Raw genomic sequence first — 21,163 nt, forward strand, 5'->3', positions numbered from 1 at the left:
GGTAAACAAAAGTAATCTTTTTGGTAGTCATTTTTATTTAAAAAAAAAAAAAAGGTACAGTACAGAAACAAACTTTGAGAATGCTGGGTACATGGAATTTTTATGCATTAATGTAGGAAAGCAACATTAGAATTTAAAAATCATAAGACTATTCAACAATTCTTTTCCTCATGCACACAGACATCTTTTGTATTTTATAATTGTGAAAAAACTAAAGATAAACCAAATGTTCAGCAGTAGAAAACCGATTAACTAAATAAAGCATAGTCACTTAATAAAATAGTATGGATGTTATAGTAATAACAGTAATCTCAAGAATTATCAGAATAACTACTGCTAAGTGAAAAAATGTAATTACAAACTTTACTTATACTATCACTAACGTATTGTAGACATTTTATGTGCCCATTAACACAAATGGAAAGAAATTACTCTATTGCACAATATGACTAATTACAGAATCAATCTTTTCTATTAAATCCCATATCCATTTGGCTACCACTCGACATCAGTTCAATACAGACTCTCTAAATAAACTGCTTTTGCTGTAGTTTTATACATTTAAAATTCTATAACTTGAAATGAAGTCTCTCTATTTGCTGTTCTTGCCTCCTCTCCACCCTAATCTTTTCCCACTTCAACGAAGCACTTCAGTTATGATAAATAACTTATGGTTTCATGAAACTACAAAGTATTTTCACAATTTGGGGACATTATCTGCTCTTTGCAGCACTCTTCTTTCCTCTTGCTGAGTGAGCTGACACTGGTCATATTCTAGAATTCTATTCAAGTGTTTACCTCCTCTTGGCAGTTGGCCCATACTTTCCAGCACCCTAGTTGTTAGATATTTCATTACGAGCTACAATGACTTCTTGGGAAGTTGTTATATTATGTCATTCCTTATATTTCTAAGGTCCAGGATTGAAGCAGTATTTAGCAACCAACAACATATTTTTTAGCATAATTAAGTAAAATAGCAACAAACAGAAATAGTTGTATGTCTTTGCATAGTGCATTATTGCTAAGAGGTTTTTTAAAATGTACCTGCTATGCTGTATTTATAAAAACTAAAAATTTAAACTTAAACTTCATTGACATATAAGTAAAATATTATTTAACTGCAAAAATCAAACTGGTCAGAATAGAAGGTCAAAATGAAAAAGAATCTATATAGTCTGAAGGAATCACAGAGAATTTACATTTGATAAAGTAACAGTTATTTTTTACAATATACCAAAGCCATTTAATAATTAGGTGTGAACCAAATATGTACATGATGCATTCAGACAATTATAAAGTGTTGATGACAGAAATCAAAAGAGCCTTAAATTAATGGAGAGATATACTACATTCATAGACTGGAAGACTTAAAATTGTTAAGATGTAACTCTTCCTCCAAATTGCTCTGCAGATTAAACACAGTCATAATTTAAATCTCGGAATGGATTCTGGTAGAAATTTACAAATTAAACCTAAAATTTATATGAAGAGCAAAGGATCTGCACCAATAATTTTTAATAAATGAACAAGGTGGATAACTCTATTATTAAATAGTAAGTGATTTCAAGGATTATTATACAAAGACACAATAATAAGCATACAATAGTTTTATCCTTAAGATTGACAAATCTATCAATGAAGCAGAGTCAAAATGCTTCCATGTATATATGGGCAATTGATTTTTAGCAGGAAGGTCAAATGGAGAAAGGATGAACTCTAGAACATGGCATATGAACAAATGGATATCCATATGCAATGTGTGTGTGAGAGAGATAGAGAGAAAGAGAGATTGACCCTTGCTCGACCCATTCTGGCTACTCTGTGTGTGTGTGTATGTGTGTGTGTATGTGTACAATATATATATAGTAACACAGTGTTGAATGTAGACCTAAATTTAAACAATAAAACTTCTAAGAAAAAAAGTAGTAGAAAATGTTTATTACTTCAGGTAAGGCAAAGACTTTAGGTACAAATCCCAAAGCAGAACTAATAAAAGAAAAATTTACAAGTTGCCCTTCATCAAAATTGAAAAACCAAACCCTTAGAATAGAGTTGTTAAGAAGGCTAAATTATATAATAACAGTAATAAATGCAAACATGAAATTGTTTTGTCTATCTCTAAATAAATAAAATTTCCATTATTTTATGACCTTTCAAAAATTCTACTCTTAGAGTGTACAATCAATGATATCAGATTATATTTCAATATATTTAGGAACTGGTTATGCCAAGTACAAAGGCTTAGATCATATATTTCACTATCAAAATCAGGGATGAGTAGTATTTTTCTTAATGATCCAGATAGTAATTATTTTAGGCTTTGATGGCCATAAATTTCTGCTACAATTTAACTGTCACTGGAGCTCAGAGCAACTGTAAAAAACAGGTAAACAAATAGATTTGCCCAATGGGTCCCTATTAAACTTTATCTACTAAAATGAGCAGCCAATCTAGCCTCACATTTTGTCAAATATTGATACAAAATCAATCATAGCCATGGAAAATTTTTTTTAGATTACTACTAAGCAACATAAAATCATAAAAATGGCTTGCCACTTTGAATATTGGAGGTTTTGTAGATACACTGTTCATTTTCTGTTTGCAAGGTTGATTGTTTGCTTTTGTTCGTCATGTACAGTAGTGAAAAGATGCTGAACCATAATTTTAGGCTTACATTCTCATGATTCTACTTATTAAATTTGGTTTGAATCACTTAAATGTTCTGAATGTCACTTTCTTCTGCAAGTGTAAAATGTAATAATCATGAGGATTAAAGGAAATTCAATGATCATTTTGAATCTAAAATTGATTACACATACATAGCATTGCTTTTACTACCTCATTCCCTACCCAATCTTTATGGTTGCTTTGTGACCAGGTTCCAGGGCCTGGGGGAGGCCTAGCTGGCTCCCTGGTGTCCTGTGTTCTTCTGGGCCCTTGGTCTCTCACTCACCCAAGAATGGGAGGGAGGGCTCCATGGGACGCAGTGTACTTTTAAGTAAATATCTGACACCAAAGAGTTTTGCAGAAAGTTATTTATTTAGACAGAGAGAGAGAAAAGGTGAAAGAAAGCAGAGATAGAGAATCTCTCAGGTATCATGAGAGGGGATCCAGATATGGAGACTGCCCGGATGTGGGGGGAGGTGACTTTTAACCTGGGAGGAATTCCCACCCCATTTACATTTTTAGGCCTATGAAAGGAGATCTTTTAAACTTCCACTAGAGTGGTTGACCTTTGATTTTTTACCCACATATGTGAAAGTTTAAATAAAGACCTCTAAGATCCCAGATGGAGAGGTGGGTTGGAGGTATGGCACTGAGAAATTCTTCCCTTTGAAACTATGCCCCCATGTAGACCCGGGAAGAGAATACATTCCTTCAGTCCCCGTATGAACAGGAAAGTCCAACTGCTATTGGGATCCAGGGCGTTGATCACTCTTTAGCTACTTCCTGCTGAAATGAGTGGTAGAAGGTGCCCTGCAGTTGAGGTTTCCTCCAGAGGGGAGTCTTTCAGGGGTGAAGGTTGATGCCGAGGTCCACGATGGAGCTCATGAGCCAAGGACATCTGGGGTTCCAGTTGCAGGATTATTTGTGGCCTTATGATTTTAGAAGAAACTAATGTGACAAGAAGGTTAAAGATGAAAAGCCCAGAGGCCAGGAAATATAGAGTGGTTATAAAGAGGTCTAGGAGAGGATATAGCCAGGATGGCCAGTTGTTAAACAAACTCCACAGTACTATTTCTTAAAAGTTTTTAGCCCTGTGTTTGATTGATTCCTGAGTTCCTTAACTTTGTCTTAAAACAACACTTAATTGGTTTACAAAGTAGCAGCATTTCTTCCTAGAAAGAGACAGGTTCCCGCTCTCTCTGTTGCTAGCAGATTTAGGGCCCTTTTACCTTGAGGAGCTACAGCAGTTAAAGAGTTAAGCTGTTTTGCAGAGTAAGCTGCCTTTTTATGTTATTAATTAACTTCTGAGATAGTTTATAGTAACTGAATAGAGGTAGTAACTATTCTAATGCCAGCACCAACTTTTCCTATTATTTCAACCACCCCATGAAAGGAACAACTGGAGTTTGAGAAACGGCAAAGTTGAGAGTGATAGTCCTGTTAATGCCAGGATGTAAATTAGACTCACGAGTAGTTACTTTCCTGGGGATCTTGTTGGAAGAGCAGGTGTAGATCATCTTAATGGCTTGCAGGTGTATGAAGGGTCATCTCCTGGAACTTCAGGCTGTGGAGTAAAGGGTCTATGACTTTCTTCAAGAGGTGTCCAAGGCTTCAGCTGAGTGTGATGAATCCATGAGTCGATTCCCACCACCTTAACTGCCATTGGGGTAGACAGAATGACCGAAAATTGTCTTTCCCAAAATGGGCCTAGAAAGGGAGAGTCTGAGGGGAGAGATGTAACAAGCACCAAGTGTCCAGGGCAGGAGAGAAGTACTGAGAAGGCCGTGCCAGTGTCCAAGAGAAGATTAACTTCCTGGCCATCTATGGTCAGCTTTACCCAGGGCTCTGTGAGGGTGACAGCTTGTGCTGGCATTGCTTCAGGTACCCTCGGTCCTGCAGTTTGGTCATCTGGTCAGACCCCTGAGGCCCTGAGAACCTTCATCCCCTGGGACAGTGTGCTTTTCCAGTTATGCCCTTCGCACAGCGGGCATGGACGAGGTGGTGGTCCATTCCTCTGGGGGTATTTTCTTGTAAAATGTCCCTTCAGACAGCACTGGTAAAAAGCTTTTGTGCTGGCGGCTAACCTGAGCCTCTCCCTCATTTGAGCCCCTGGGGTCTGCTTGCCGGAGGGCCATGGCTAAGGCAGCAGATTTCCACTGGTCCCTTCTCTTCCTTTCAGCCTGTTCCTCCTGGTCTCTACTATAAAACACGGAGGTTGCCAGCTTCAGTCATGATTCTAGACTCTGTTCTGGCCCCAAGGCCAGCTTCTGGAGCTTCCTCCTAGTATCTGCTGCTGACTGCATAATAAACTTGTCCTTTAGTATTAACTGACCTGCAATGGAGTCTGGTGACAAGGGAGTGTACTTCTTTTAAGGCCTCCCGCAATCGCTCAAGGAAAGTTGTTGTTTTCTTCCTTTTCCTGAGTTATGGTGGATAACATTGCATAGTTCATGGGCTTCTTTCTAGTTTGCCTTAATCCCTCAAGTATGCAGATCAAGTAATGCCTACAACTCCAGTCCCTCTGTTCTGAATCAGGATGCCAGTGAGGTTCTGTGCCAGGGACTGCTTCTCTACCTGTAGGAAATCTATCCTTTTCTTGCATCATTTGATCATGTACTTGACTAAGGTACCAGGTGTCCCCAAACTCTTGAGCTGCTGCTAGAGCAGCCTCTCTCTCATTGCTGGTTAGGGTTTGATTAAGCATGATATCTTTCTAGTCTAATTCACAGGACTGACCCAGGCCCTGCAGAACATCCATGTACTTGTCTGGGTCATCTGAAAACTTTCCTAAGTCTGACTTAATTTGCTTTGTCAGAAAGTGAGAAGGGGATGTGCACCTTGGTCGGGCCAAATTCTCCTCCTACTGCCTGTAGGGGGCAGAGTCTGAGATGCCTTGGCCGTCTCAGCCCTCCCTGGCTCCTGTCGGGGTACAGGGGCTGAGGAGCCCTGGTTGGCATTGGTGGAGGTAGTGGCCACAGGGAGTCCCAAATGCGGAGGTAGTCCTGAGGAGGAATGAGTAGGGTATGGGGAACAGGCCTGACAGAGCTGAAGCCTATTCCTCAGAGAAAAGAAAAGTTGCACATAAGGGACCACAAATCATTTACCCTCAATTTTACAAAACAGGTCTAATTGTAGAATAAATGTCATAATCTATACTTCCTGTAGGAGGCCAGGTTTTTCCACTCGCAGGTGGCATTTCAGCCACACTGTTCAGCAGAGAAAAATGAGCTGCTGCTTCTTCAAAAATCATGTGTCAAATTGGTCCCAATTTTCCAGTATACATTTTAATGGTGACTTTATTTTGGGAAGAGTAGCACCCATCTGAAATCGAACACAAGGGATGCTTGCGTCGCTGGTTATTAATTGCAATTGCTCAATCTGAGGCATCCCTCAGATAGGGCACTAGATCTGGGGTGTCCCCCAGTCAGTACCTCATAATTTCTGTATGCCCAAGATGCGTGATCATCTTTGGGGCATACCATGTGCTGGGCTTAATCACGATACCAGCGCCATGGGTACTCACACTCACTGTCTGCATGCCTTTAGCGACTACCATAGAGACATGCGGACGGCTGGGTTGGGTGGTTTGTACCAGCACATCCCTGAGCCAAGCCAGTGAGGCTTGCAAGATGAGTACTAATATCCCCTGGCAAACATCCAATTTACACAGGCCAGATTATAAAACTGCCCCAGGAGAGTAAAATTCTAGGGAGGGACCTTTATGCACATTAATCTGAAGAAGGTGGGGCCCCAGGGCTGAGGCTGGAACAATGCCCTCAGCACCTGGGCCTCCTCCCCCAACCCATTTGTCATCATAGGAAAATCCTAGGACCTGGTTTGACTATGATCTTCTAGATGGAGAAGTTCTGCTATAGAGAGAACCAATCCTAAGCAAGACAAATAATACACAAAACACAAAGTCCCATGGCCTTCAGCTTCTGAATTCCCCAAAAATTTCCTGATTCACAACTGTTTCCACTGGGGATTTGAACTGGCAATCCTGCCACTACCAGTCCTACACCCCTAACCCACTATGCCAACAGGCAGCTCCCTCCAAAAGCAGGCCAGGGAGGAGTTTGCCTTCCTGAAACCTGAACCCAGGTGTGGGCCCAAAAGCCAGGGGGCAGGAGCCAGCAGCTGTTTTTGGCTTCAGCCTGGCTCCTGATATCACACCAAGAGAAAAATGCTGCTTGCCACTTTGACTTTGAAAGCCAGGTGCACCCCTGTTTGGGAGCCTCTTTACACAGCTATGTGCCGGAGGGGAAGGCTTGCCCTGCCCCTGTGGTGTTCCAGTCTGCCATGGCGCCGGGACTATGTGCACGTTGGGCCCCCTCCCTGCACTGCTGCCACCCACCCAGTGAAGCCAGAGGAGAAGCTGGCCAGGATGTGTGCCAGGCCGCTGTGCTCCCCAGTCCCATGGAGGCCCGGGCCATACCTCGCCCTCTCCCTGCTCTTTTGCTCCCCCTACCCCGCAGGACCAGCAACTGTGGCTTTTAACAGCCTGGGCCCACCCCCGGGGCTGACCTGCTGTTCCTGAGGCCCCAGTTTATGGCTGGGAGGCAAGGCTGGTGAGCAAATGGCTGGGGAGAGTGCTCTCCTGCTCCGCCCCCCACAGGCTTAGTTTACTGCTGGGACACATGGCCAGGATGCACAGCTGGTCCCGCCCAGTTTCTGCAGATAGCATCTGCCTGCCCTGCCTCCCGCAGGTACTTGGCCCAGAGATGCAGGAGAGAGAGAGAGAGAGGAGAGAGAGAGCACGAGAGAGAGAGAGCGCAAGAGAGAGAGCGAGAGAGCGAGTGCTGGGGATTCCTGCAGATACTTCTGAAACCTCCACAGTCCCACACAAGTCCGGTGGGCTCTGTGCCCTGCACTTTCTCCTTAAATCGATAGGACAGATTTTAGCGAGTGAGAGGCATCCCATATGACTTACCACTCTGAAGTAACAGTTTCTTATGCTGCAATCCTGGCTGGCTTGCCAATACTGTGATCAGGTTCCAGGACCTGGGGAAGGCTCAGCTCACTCCCTGGTGTCCTGTGTTCTTCCAGGCCCTTGGTCTCTCACTCTCTCAAGAATGGGAGGGAGGACCCCATCGGATGTAGTGTGCTTTTAAGTAAATATTGGACCCCAAAGAGTTTTGCAGAAAGTGATTTATTTAGACAGAGAGAGAGAAAAAGGAGAAAGAAAATAGAGATAGAGAAGCTCTCAGGTATTGTGAGAGGGGATCCAGATATGGAGTCCGCCCAGATGAGGGAGAAGGTGATTTTTAACCTGGGAGAAATTCCCGCCCCATTTACGTTTTTAGGCCTATGAAAGGAGTTCCTTTAAACTTCCACTGGAGTGATTGACCTTTGATTTTTTTTCCCCCACGTGCTCGAAAGTTTAGACAAAGACCTTTAAGATCCCGGATAGAGAGGTGGGTGGAGGTATGGCGCTGGGAAGTTCTTGCCTTTGAAAATATGCCCCCTTGTGGACCTGGGAATTGGATAGATTCCCTCAGCTTCACTTCCAAGTTTAACTAAACTCTACTAAAGATCCTGACCAAAAGCACTACCTTGCATCCACCTGTTCTTTAAAAGGAGGACGTGCTGCATTGATACAACTGTTACCCAAATGCTAACGTCCAAACTCATGTCTCTATTCTCAGTGATTCTCTTTGCTTCAAGCAATTGTTTCCTCTCATACTATAAATGTTGTCTTGCACACACTCATTATTCAACTGCTTTTAAAATGTGGTGATTTATTACTGCCTGTGCCTAGAAACTCCTTCTTGTGGTACTTAGGAGAACACTTTGCTCTTCAGCCAAGTACTCAGCTTAACCTCTAACATTCCATGCTCCCAGGTACTACACATGGAGAGGTCTTATCTAGCACATAGTCACAGGCCTTGCCTCTACCGCTTTCCTCCTGCCACTCTGGAGAAGCAGTCAGGCACAGCTCCTGTAAGTCCACTTCTTTGTGTGCCTCTGTCTATGCTCTATAGGAGTCACACCAAAGGCCAACCTTCTGGCCCCAACAATGATTTTTGAAGCTGCCATGGCCACATGTGTGTTGGTAACAGATGTATATATATAAAAATTCTTTTTATTGCTATTGTACCCCCCCAAATAAACATAATTTTTTTCTTAAAAAGGAAGTGTCTCATAAGGTTTTAAAGATAAAACACTTAAGCTCTTTCTCATCATACATAGAATCTTGGCACACATTAACTTGAAAATCTTACCTCCTACCATTTTCTCCTTCCGTATTTTATGTTTGTGTGTCCTATAGCCCAGTTACTCCACTATTCCCCTCATTCTTTAAATAAGCCATGCTTATTTATGTTCACTCCATGCTGTTCCCTACGCCCTTCAGATTTCTTTCTGTCTATTATGATGCTATTTCTTGTGTGATACGTTTTGTATATCTCCTTAGAATGAACACTGATATTTTCTTTTCTGTGTAACACTTCGGACTTATCTATAAATGAGGGCTTTCTATTATACTCCCAATTTTATAATCCTGCTTCCACCACAAATCTATTATCTTCTTAGGTAAGCCAGATGTAGTCTCCTTTTTATTTCTATTTTCTAGTTCAGAACCTGGAATAGAGTAGAAATTCAGGAATATCTGGTAAAAATAAATTAAAATTATGAAAAAGACACTATTTTTATCTCATCTAATAGAAAAATACTACTGTAGCATTTTCAGGTTTTGTGTCTTTATATTTTCTTGATTTATAAGAAATAATTGTTAATAACTTTGTAATAACTTTTGGTAACTATATATATTCTAGTGTTGACATCACTGGAGCTGTGAATGTAAGCATATCCGAAAAGTTCAAGTTATCCATTGCTCACATATTTTTTATTCTCTGTAGAAATTGTGTCTTCTTATTCCTTATATATCTTCCTTGGATTTTCTTATATGAGTTGACAGTTTAGATAATGACAGAAGGAAAAAAAAAATTGAAAGTTACTGCCTGTTTAGTGCCATCTGCTATTATATTTCTTTTTCCTAGTTACTCAAGGAGCAGCTTTCTAAGGTTTAATTTTGGCAGTACTTTTTCATACTTTTTCAGCACCCTTCCCCCTTTCTTTTTTATATGCTACATATCTCCGATTTGGCTTCTCAAATATATTGCTACATTTTCTACACTGAAAAAGGTTTCAGATTCCTCTAATGCTAGTCCCTTGTCAAATTTGATAGGAATCTAGATCTAGATTGGAAGATGTTTAAGAATTAGAAATACAGGTCAAGGCAATTGAGAGGCCTCTGCTTTGTGCATCCTTTCTGTCATTTTGGTTTCCAAAGATTTAAAATACAAAGGCCATTAGAGTAAGTATTACTGGGAACATATTTCCTTGAATCCTGTTATCTTTCCAATCTAGTAACTTAGCTATATTATCAAAAATGTCCCCAATTTCACAGCCCTAAAGAGCACAGTATCCCTGAGAGCAGTGACTACCAGCCAAATAATGCCATTTTGCAACTATGGGTCCTATCTCCATTTTTGGGTAACTTAATTTAAAAACTATATATGCTAAATATTTATTGCAAAGTATACTTTTCATATTTTCTGATCTTTTCTAAGACAAGTTACACACACACACACACACACACACACACACACACAAACACACACACATTGTTTCATTGTACTACATTTCCCTAATTATTTGGCTGGCTAAATTTGATCTTTTATAGCAGTTCTACACCTGCCCTGTGCCCCTTTCCTCCATTAAAATGGTAAATTCTGGAAGCCCAAGAGGACTCTTTGTAGAGGAAACTGATACGTGGATAAAAGGGTTTAGAGCCAATTCGTAGAGAACCTTCAAAGCCAATTCAGGAATTTCAAACTTCTTAATAAAAGAACTGAAGAATTAGTAAGTATTTGTTCAGAGGAAAAGGTTTAAGCAAACTGGCTTGTTGTGAATGTGTAGGAAGACTGGAAGACACACTAAAATTAAGGAATGTCAATCAGATGGATTAGGGGTAGCTATATGAGAGGAAATAGTATACACATTCTATCAACTGTTATAAGAATATTAACTAGAATGATGATAGGCAAAATAAAAAGATTAAAAGGCTAAATATGTTTAAAGTAATTTGGAAATTAATTAAATGTGAGACGAAAGGGCAAGAAGACATCAAAGATGTCTCCTAGAAAGAAAAAGGGAGCTATTTTTTAGGGTCATTATGGGCCTTCTACTGAAATGAAAGAGATTTCTCTAACCCATTTTAAGATCTCTTTTTATTAAAACAAAGGCTTACTATAATTCTTGATCTACACAGAAATACTCATATGAAAGATAATTAGAATAATATAGGCTTGAACAATAAACTGATAGTGACATAAGATGTGATTTTAAATGGTTAAAATTTTAGGCAAATTTAAAGGAAGTTGATCTAAACAAAGGACTGCTTTTCTTAAAAGAAATTATAATGATTGGGCCGGGCGCGGTGGCTCAAGCCTGTAATCCCAGCACTTTGGGAGGCCGAGGCGGGTGGATCACGAGGTCAAGAAATCGAGACCATCCTGGTCAACGTGGTGAAACCCCGTCTCTACTAAAAATACAAAAAATTAGCTGGTCATGGTGGTGTGTGCCTGTAATCCCAGGACTCAGGAGGCTGAGGCAGGAGAATTGCCTGAACCCAGGAGGCGGAGGTTGCGGTGAGCCGAAATCGCGCCATTGCACTCCAGCCTGGGTAACATGAGTGAAACTTCGTCTCAAAAAAAAAAAAAAAAAAAAAAAAGAAATTATAATGATTACAGTTATGGGTTACAAAAGTAATACCATTCAAATGTGCATTTTACAATACAGATGATTTAGAAACATTTTAGTTTTCTACCCTAAAAAGGAATGGCATTTTAACAGTTTTTATAGTAATAATGTATACACACTGAAATAATGTACAAATCACTAGTAAAGATTGCTAACTTGTCACACAATCAATATATCTAGATAATCACCACCTACGTCAAGAAATAAAAATGTTATCAGCATACCAAAAGCACTCTTCAGGCCTCTTTTTAATAATTAGCTTCACACATTTCTCCAAAGGTAATAATATCTTGTCTTCTAATGCATAGATTTGTTTCACATGTTTCTTTGAAATTCATACAATTGGAACAATCTGCTTTCTATTTATTTCTAATTACATTAAGTTTGTGAATGATCCATGGCATTGTATGTAGCTATAAAAATTATTAAAGCTAAAATAATAAAAATGTAAAAAATTAAAAGATACGTAATGAGTTTTAAAACAACATCAATGAGACTATTTATAGCTCTATTTATGTGTGTGCATTGGACAAGGGTACATGTGTTTTTATTTTAAGATATTCCTTAGTCTGGACCAGAAGTGGGGGGTTCAAACCTGCAAATTCTAGCACTTTGGGAGGCCAAGACAGGAGGATTGCTTGAGGCCAGGAGTCTCAGACCATCCCCAAACATGGTGACACTCTGTTTCTTTTTCTTTTCTTTTTTTTTTTTTTTTTAGACGGAGTTACCCTCTTGTTACCCAGGCTGGAGTGCAATGGGTGATCTCGGCTCACCGCAACCTCCGCCTCCCGGGTTCAGGCAATTCTCCTGCCCCAGCCTCCTGAGTCCTGGGATTACAGGCACACACCACCATGCCCAGCTAATTTTTTGTATTTTTAGTAGAGACGGGGTTTCACCATGTTGACCAGGATGGTCTCGATCTCTTGACCTCGTGATCCACCCGCCTCGGCCTCCCAAAGTGCTGGGATTACAGGCGTGAGCCACCGCGCCCGGCCCGACACTCTGTTTCTTAAAGAAATTTTTAAAATTAGCCGGGCATGGTGGTGCGTGCCTGTAGTCCCAGCGCCTCTGGACGCTGACGTGGAAGGATCTCTTGAGCTCAGGGGTTTGAGGAGGCAGTGATCTTTGATCACGCCACTGCATGCCAGCCTGAGTGACTGAGCAACAGAGTGAGACACCATCTCTTACAGAAAGGAAAAAAAAAGAGAGGGAGAGAGAGAGATACACGTTAGTCTGAAGTGGATTTTGTTGGGTCTTCTTATCTAAGCTGGAAATGCATTATGCATAATTCACTTTCCTGCAGCGTTCTGGATTAGAGTCAGCCACCAGAGGCGTGCATGCATTACGATTTGGAAGGCAGAAGTACACCTGCGCTTATTTTCCTGTCACACTCAGAATGCTGGTGCGAGGCACCAGGCACACTGTGGCTGTTCAAGCATATTGACACAGATATTCTGACTCCTCGTGGAAGTGGAGCCGTATCAGCCAGATCTTATTTTTTTACTTTCTCGGAATCATGCAGGCAGGTGCTGCCGCTGGAGTAGGGAATGGGCCTGCCATTTATTTAGCTCCTGTCAGTTTCCTAGCTCCAGCTGCTCTAATTGCAGGGCTAGGCGTACCTTTAGCTCTATGGCAAGAGGCACCAGCTTCTGCATATCTCAGACCTCATCAAAAGCTGGCAGCTTGGAGGTAGTGAGACACAGAGGTGAGATCCACTTCATCAAGGTGAGTTCCAGTTTGTCTTTGCTGTCTTCTAATTCATGTCTACCTTTCCTTCGCCACTGCTTGGCCTGCTGATTTCAGGTCTAGTCTCAGATGCAGACACCACAGCCATACACACACTGTATAACCAGGTTCCAAAATTACCTGAGGTCAAATCCTTGTAATAAATCAGTTATTCTGCAACACTCCCAGTTAGTTATACTACTTCTTTAATTACTTACTATTTTGGGGGCAGTTAGTTAATTATCTCAAAACAAAATATTTTTTAGACATAATCACACCATTAAAATAAACTAAATATATTAAAATATTTCAGATTACTTATTTATGAATGGTAAAATTCTTTTTTTTTTTGAGACGGAGTTTCCCTCTTGTTACCCAGGCTGGAGTGCAATGGCTTGATCTCGGCTCACCGCAACCTCCGCCTCCCGGGTTCAGGCAATTCTCCTGCCCCAGCCTCCCGAGTCGCTGGGATTACAGGCACGCGCCACCATGCCCAGCCAATTTTTTGTATTTTTAGTAGAGACGGGGTTTCACCATGTTGACCAGGATGGTCTTGATCTCTTGACCTCGTGATCCACCCGCCTCGGCCTCCCACAGTGCTGGGACTACAGGCTTGAGCCACCGCGCCCGGCCAAATTCTTTATAAGTTTAAAGTGCAAGGAAACACTTATACAGATAAACCAATTAAAATTCAAATATAAAAATAAAAACTTGTGAACATTTAAATAACATAAATACAAATGCCAGCAACAGATTACAAAAATATTAGGATCTTAATCTGACAAACATTAATGCCTTTATGCAAGCTAGATTTGTAAATCAATACAAAATGTGAGTATCATTGGCTGTACTTATTAGGAAAAGCAAAAATAAGTTAACCTTTAATAGATATAATTTCATATGTTAATTTCATTCACTCTGACAAAATTGCAAATTAAAATTTTTTGCCAATCAATTAAGAAAAGATTAGGGTACGAGACAAATAGTTTCTTTTGTTGTAGATAAAGTAGTAGTATAGTCACGTGTTGCTTAACGGCAGGGACGTGTTCTGAGAAATGCGTCATTAGGTGATTTCATCATTGTGCAACATCATGGAGTGTACTTACATAAACCTACTGCACACCTGGGCTCTATGGTGTAGCCGATTGCTCTAGGCTACAAACCTATATAGCACCGTATTGTGCTGAAGACTGGGGGCAGTTGTAGCACAATGGTAAGTATTTGTATACTCAAAATGTATCTAAACATAGAAAAGGCATAGTAAACATACAGTGTAGAAGATAAAAACTGGTATACCTGTAGAGAGTACTTATTACAAATGGAGCTTGCGGGACTGGAAGTTGCTCTAGGTAAGTCAGTGAGAGAGTGGTGAGTGAATGTGAAGGCTTAGAACTTTACCTTTCACTGCTGTAGGCTAAATTAACACTGCATACCTAGGCTTCCCTACATTTATTTTTAAAAATTCGTGTTTCAGTAGTGAATTCACCTTAGCTTACTGTAACCTTTTTACTATGTAACTTTTAATTTTTCTGACCTTTTTGACTCTTTTGTAATAACTTAGTTCAAACCATACATTGTACAGCTGTACAAAAATATTTTTCTTTACACCCTAATTCTGTAAGATTTTTAATTTTTTCACTTCTTATATTTTCTTAGTAAAAACTGAAACACAAACACACATGTTAGCCTAAGCCGACACAGAAGCAGGATCATCAATATCACTGTCTTCCATCTCCACATCTTGTCCCACTGAAAAGTCTTCAAGGGCAGTAACACCCATGGAGCTGTCATCTCTTGTGATAACAGTGTCTTCTTCTGGAATACCTCCTGATTGACCTGCCTGAGACATATTTACAGTTAATGTTTTTTTTTTTGACAAGTAGAAGGCATACATTGTAAAATAATGATAAAATATATAGTATAGCAAATACATACATCAGTATTAGGCATTTATTATTCTTTACATAGTTGTAAACGTGTGATAGTTTTATACAACTGACAGCTCATAGTTTTGTTTACACCAGCATCATCACACATGAGCAATGTATCATGCGGTGACATGACTATGGCTATGAAGTCACTAGGCGAAAGGAATTTTTCAGCTTCATTATAAGGTTATGAGACCACTGTTAGTTAGAAAAAGGGTCATTCATGATCAACACGTCCTTATGCTACACATGACTGTAGTTTAACTTAACACCAGATATGGGAAAGAACATGAGCAATAACTGGCCTCAATAAATTAACACATTTTTATAATGTGCAAGCCAGTGGAATCAAAAGTTAGCACATATATAACACAACAATGTTACCACCATGAAGAATGAGAGTTGGAGCATAAAAAGCATCTCAGAATGGCCCTCTATCTCCTGATCACTGCGTTCTCACTTGACCCAAGATACCACACTCCTAACTTCTAACATCATAGGTTAGTTTTCTCTTTTAGATAACTTTACATAAATGTAAAAAACTCATTACCGGAACAAAAGAAGAATGAAAGATTCTTTATTGGGGAAAGTTGTAGGGTTCAACAAATCACTGCTAAATTATGGAAGGAAGTTCAATTATTTTTACGTTTGTTTAGGCCAAAATTGTCTCCTTCATGATTTATGGGAGATAATCCTGGCAATCATTGTAGTACATTTAACAATGATTAAGTAGATTTAAATTTCATTTCTCTTAACAAGAACTTTTGGTTGTTTCCAAGGGTATTGGAGGCCAACGTCCACATGAAATGTATCCATCTGTTTAAGCATACGTGCCAGGCAGCTAAACGTACAGAATGACCACTCAGGCCCTCTCAAGATAAGTATGTAGATATTTTTGTTTTCAAGAATCAAATCAGACTTCTAAAATATCTTGGTGATTAATTTTATGTGTCAACTTGACTGTGCTAAAGGATGACCAGGTAGCCTGCAAAACATTATTTCTGGGTTTGTCTGTGACAGAATTTCTGGAGGAAATTAGGATTTGAGTTATTAGGCTGTGTCTGAAAGACTGGCCCTCACCAAGGCGGGTGAACATCATCCAACATTAAATAGCACAAAAAGGCAGAGGTAGGGCTCATTCTTTCTTTTTCTTCTTGAGCTAGAAGATCCATCTTCTCCTGCCCCTGGACATAAGAACCCCTGGTTCTTGGGCCTTTGGGCTCAGGGTTTACACCAGCAGCCTCCCATCCCCACCCCCATCTCCTGTTGGTTCTAGCATCTTTAGCCTTGATCTGGCATCATTAGCTCCTCTGGTTCTCAGGCCTTTTAACTCAGACCGAATTACCCCACCAGCTTTCTTGGTTTTCCAACTTGGAAGTGGCAGATAATGAGGTTTCTCAGTTTCCATAATCATGTAAGCCAATTTTCATAATAAAAATGTTCACATATGTATATATTTGTAAATATATATTCTATCCCTATAGATGGAGGATCTATAGACTATAGATCTCAATTTATGGTTTTATTTCTCTCAAAAACTCCAACTAATACACATATAAAGCTTGGCTCTGGTGTGATTTATTTTTTCCTTCAATTTTAGCATGAAAGTGATTAGGAAGAATGTTAATTCAAATAAAACTGTTTTATTGCACAATGAAAAAAATGTAAGTGTAATTTTATAATAGTTAAAATAGAAACAAAGGTTAATGTTCTTTTCAGCTAGGTGAACTAAAAGGAACCTGGTTCACTCTCCTATTTAAAATAAACAAAGAAGGGACAAAATATAAAGCAACAGTTTTCAAAACACCAGGTATGAGGCAGTGAAGGGCAGTGATTCTTGAGGGAAGGGAAACAAATGAGGAATTCCTTCAATCTGCCAATGCCTACTACTGTGCTGGGATATTTTCTGGCCATGGCTCAGTGACGGTAAATTTAGGAAGTGCACATCACTGAAGAGTTGAGATGGAGCTCAGAGTCTGAGGAAACCAAGGCACCTAGAATTCACAGAACAGTATGTTGAAGAGGAGAAAATTGTGCAGTTAAATACTTTGGAGACACAAGAGGGTTTCTCTTAATTATTTAGCTGAGTAGAGATCAGTGCATGCATTTGAAGAAATTGAGACCAGGGAAAGAACTACCTAAAGAATTAAAGTCAACAATGCCTCATGTTTACATAGGGCCAGAAGTAGAGCTTGGTCTTAACATCCAAACAGGAAATCCTCCATATTCATCGGGCACTGGATAGCGTATCAGAAGAATTTGACTTAAGCAGTGAGAAAATTGGCCCAAGACTGAGCACTGCCACTTAACAAATTTTAAAAGAAATAACCAACAAGGTCAAATTGTTTCACATAACTATTTCATAAAAAAGATGAAGAAACTGTATGGCAATACAGGAGTATTGAGGATCTAAACAGGTAAGATTCACAATGTCTGCATCCTATACAAAATCATCAGGCATGCTAAGAAGCAGGAAAATATCACCTATAAGAAGGGAAAAAACCATTTATTGTAAACTAACTCAGGATTGTCATAAATGTTAAAATTAGATAAGCATATGAAAGGTTATTGTAATTATACTCCACAGGTTTAAAGAGTCAAGCACTGACACAAGGTATTTTTTTTTTTTGAACTCAAATCTTACTTCTAGGGAGTAAAATTACAATGTATGAGATAAATTATCCTTGATTTTTCAATAGAAAAAAGCTATTAGAAGTGAATTTAGCAAGGATGAGAGATAAAAGATCAATACATAAAAATCAGTGGTATTTCTATCCACTATTAATGCCACTTGGAAAAAAGTAGCATTTACAAAAATATAAAACATGAAATTCTTCAGGATAAATACAATAAATAATGTGAAAGACCTGCATATTGAAAAATACAAAACAATTTAAGGTACGTAAAGAAAACATTAATGAATGGAGAGGTAAACCATATTAAAGAATAATGAAAAAACTCATTATGGTTAAGATATCAATTGTCTCCAAATATATCTGTAGATTTCATACAATGTTAATCAAAAGCTTGGTAGACTTTTTTTTTTTTTTTTTTGGTGTGGAAATTGACAAACTGAATCTAAAATTCATGTGAAAATTCAAGGAATTAAAATGCCTAAGTAACTTGAAAAGGCAGAATAGTTTAAGGAGTAACACTACCTGATTTCAAGAGCTAATAGAAAGCTACAACATTCAAGAAAATATTAAGTTATTGGCATAAAGATAGAAAGGTATTGTCTGGAAATAAAAGACTTGTGATAAAAAGAATAACAATGTGTTATTATAGAAGTTTGCAAGGGGAATATCTTCCCTAAAGAAACTAAAATACTAAAAACAGAATATTAGGTTCTGTCTGGACAGCAGTAGCAAAGCAATGATGATCTTGTCCTTATGGAACTGATAATTTAACAGAGAGCACTGCACAGCTCAGAGAAGTGACTATGAGTATACATGAAAAAAAAGGAAGCAAACCCTTTGCACACAATGGTGTGTCTTTAATTATATAAATACTTGAATAAATAGAAAAAATTATCAGCCATCTTTGATGATGGAGAAAAATTTTTTTATTATACTTTAAGTTCTGGGGTACATGTGCAGAAAGTGCAGGTTTGTTACATAGGTATACATGTGCCATGGTGGCTTTCTGTATCCATCACCCCGTCATCTACATTAGGTATTTCTCATAATGCTATATTTCCCCTACCCCTCCACATCCTGCTATCCCTCCCCTAGCCCCCTATCCCCGACAGACCCCTGTGTGGGTATGTGATGTTCCTCTCCCTGTGTCCATGTGTAAGTGGGTCCATTGTTCAACACCCACTTACAAGTGAGAACATGTGGTGTTTGGTTTTCTGTTCTTGTGTCAGTTTGCTAAGAATGATGATTTCCAGCTTTATCCATGTCCCTGCAAAGGACGTGAACTTATGAGGATGGCTATTTTTGGAAAAGATTGAACTTTCTTTTATTCAAGCAGTTAGAACAAAAGCAATGTATTGATTATCTGGTGACTCCTGGGACCTATTTATTCTTTATGTAAATTATAGTGCTATCATGTATACTACTGCTGAGTTTAGTGAATATCTAGATGAGCAGAGAATTAAATTAAATTTCATTTATTGATTTTACTCATTAGTGGCTCATAGGTCCTATAGCATAGAAATAGTCTATATATGTTGAAATTAAAAAAAATAAAAGATAGTATTTTGTAGCTGCCTATGCATAAAATGGTAGTAAGTTTTTTAAAATTAATATTTCATTCTTCAGTGTTTTAGTAGTTCAGGCTGCTACAACAAATGTCAAAGGCTGGGTGACTTAAACAACAATCTGCTTCTCATAATTCTGGGAGCTGGGGAATCAAGATTAAGGCATGGGCCAGTTCAGTTTTTCCTGAAGGCCTCTTCCTGTCTTGCAGTAGGACTACATCTGATTTTCTGTATTATCACATTGGAAGGTGGTGGGGAGAGAAAGATCTGGGGTCTTGCTTTTCTTAAAGGGGGATAACCTCATCATGATGAGCAAAATTCTTTTTCAAAAAAAAAAAAAGGAAAAGAAAAAAAACTGCACTTGTACCCCTTAAATTTATAAAAATTAAAAACATCCAGATTTTGAACCCGAACCCCCAGTGTGATGGTAGTCAGAGGTGTGACCTTTGGGAGGTAACTATATTTAGATAATATCGTGAGAAAGAGTTTTGCTCTTGTTGCCCAGGCTGGAGTGCGATGGCACAATCTCGGCTACTACAATCTCTGCCTCCTGGGTTCAAGCAATTCTCCTGCCTCAGCCTCCCAAGTGGTTAAGATTACAGGCATGCACCACCATGCCAGGCTAATTTTGTATTTTTAGTAGAGACAGGGTTTCACCGTGTCAATCAGGCTGGTCTTGAACTCTGGATCTCAGGTGATCCGCCTGCCTTGGCCTTCCAAAGTGCTGGGATTACAGGCGTGAGCCACCACGCTTGGCTCAGTTTTCATTATATGAATACATGGTGTGATGGTGATGTCTGGGCTTTTAGTGTTATCACCAACCGAATAATGTATATTGTACCCATGAAGTAATTTCTCATCCCTCATTTTCCTCCCACCTTTCCACACTCCATGTCCATGTTAGCTCCCACCCATAAGTGAGGACATGCAATATTTGACTTTCTTTGAGTTGTTTCACTGAAGATAATGATCTCCAGTTCAATGTTCAGTCCATAGTAGGTTTCTATAATTGCTAATGACAGTTGCAAATAATGAAAGCTCATTTCTGTTATGTACTGGGTCTCCACTGGGATACTATCCCTGTTCCTAACTGTACCTCTTTCTTCCTTTCCTCTTTATGTTTACTTAATGAGTAAAACTTGTGGAAGATTCAGTATCTTTTACACAGTAATTAAAATATTCCTACCCATGCCACAAACTGTTAATAAATTATTTTCAGTAAGGGAAGAGGCCGTTGTGTATCAGATATGAAGTAGATAGCCTTAAATATAAATTTATTGTTGATTTTAGGAAGTATTTAACCATATTACTGACAAAGCACCTCAAACTTTAAAGGTAAACCTTATCATTACTAAAATATAATACGCATTCCATTTACTGTAGAATTTTCCAATTGATGATAAATTATTAGCACACACTTTGCATTACAACTAGTATGGATATGGAAACCAGACGCAGAAAATCCTTTCTGTTGTATGGATGTGCCCATGCACTTATTTTTATAATGTCCGTGCTGTTGAACACGCACCTTCTGTTGTGGGTACTGCCATCCCCACCTCCATTCTCTAACCGAGGTTTTCCTACTCATCTTCAAATATTTCATTTATTTTGTTTCTAGGCAAATGAAATTGCACTTCTCTAATTGCTTTCATTTTCTTTACAAATCATTGTTATAGCATTTATTTCATGCTTGTAAATTTTTGACAGCATTTTAATGTGTAGGGAGCTACATAAAGGCAGAACACTATATTTTTTTAATGTGTGTTTGCTGTAATGTCAAAAGCAATTCTGGCACAAGGAGTTAATCATTCAATACTATTAGTAAATGGAAAGATTGGCTAGATAATAATTATTGTTGGATGATGTTTGCTGAAAAACG

General features: G+C 39.1%; 1 pseudogene; it reads left to right on the plus strand.

The window, feature by feature from the left end:
• The first annotated feature begins 6,178 nt into the window (after positions 1 to 6,178).
• LOC116551140 overlaps positions 6,179 to 21,163 on the plus strand; it is a 34,112-nt pseudogene continuing 19,127 nt past the window's right edge.

Source organism: Sapajus apella, unplaced genomic scaffold (genome assembly GCF_009761245.1).
Source record: "Sapajus apella isolate SASKATOON/1434 unplaced genomic scaffold, GSC_monkey_1.0 scaffold9, whole genome shotgun sequence".
Classification (NCBI taxonomy): Eukaryota; Metazoa; Chordata; class Mammalia; order Primates; family Cebidae; genus Sapajus; species Sapajus apella.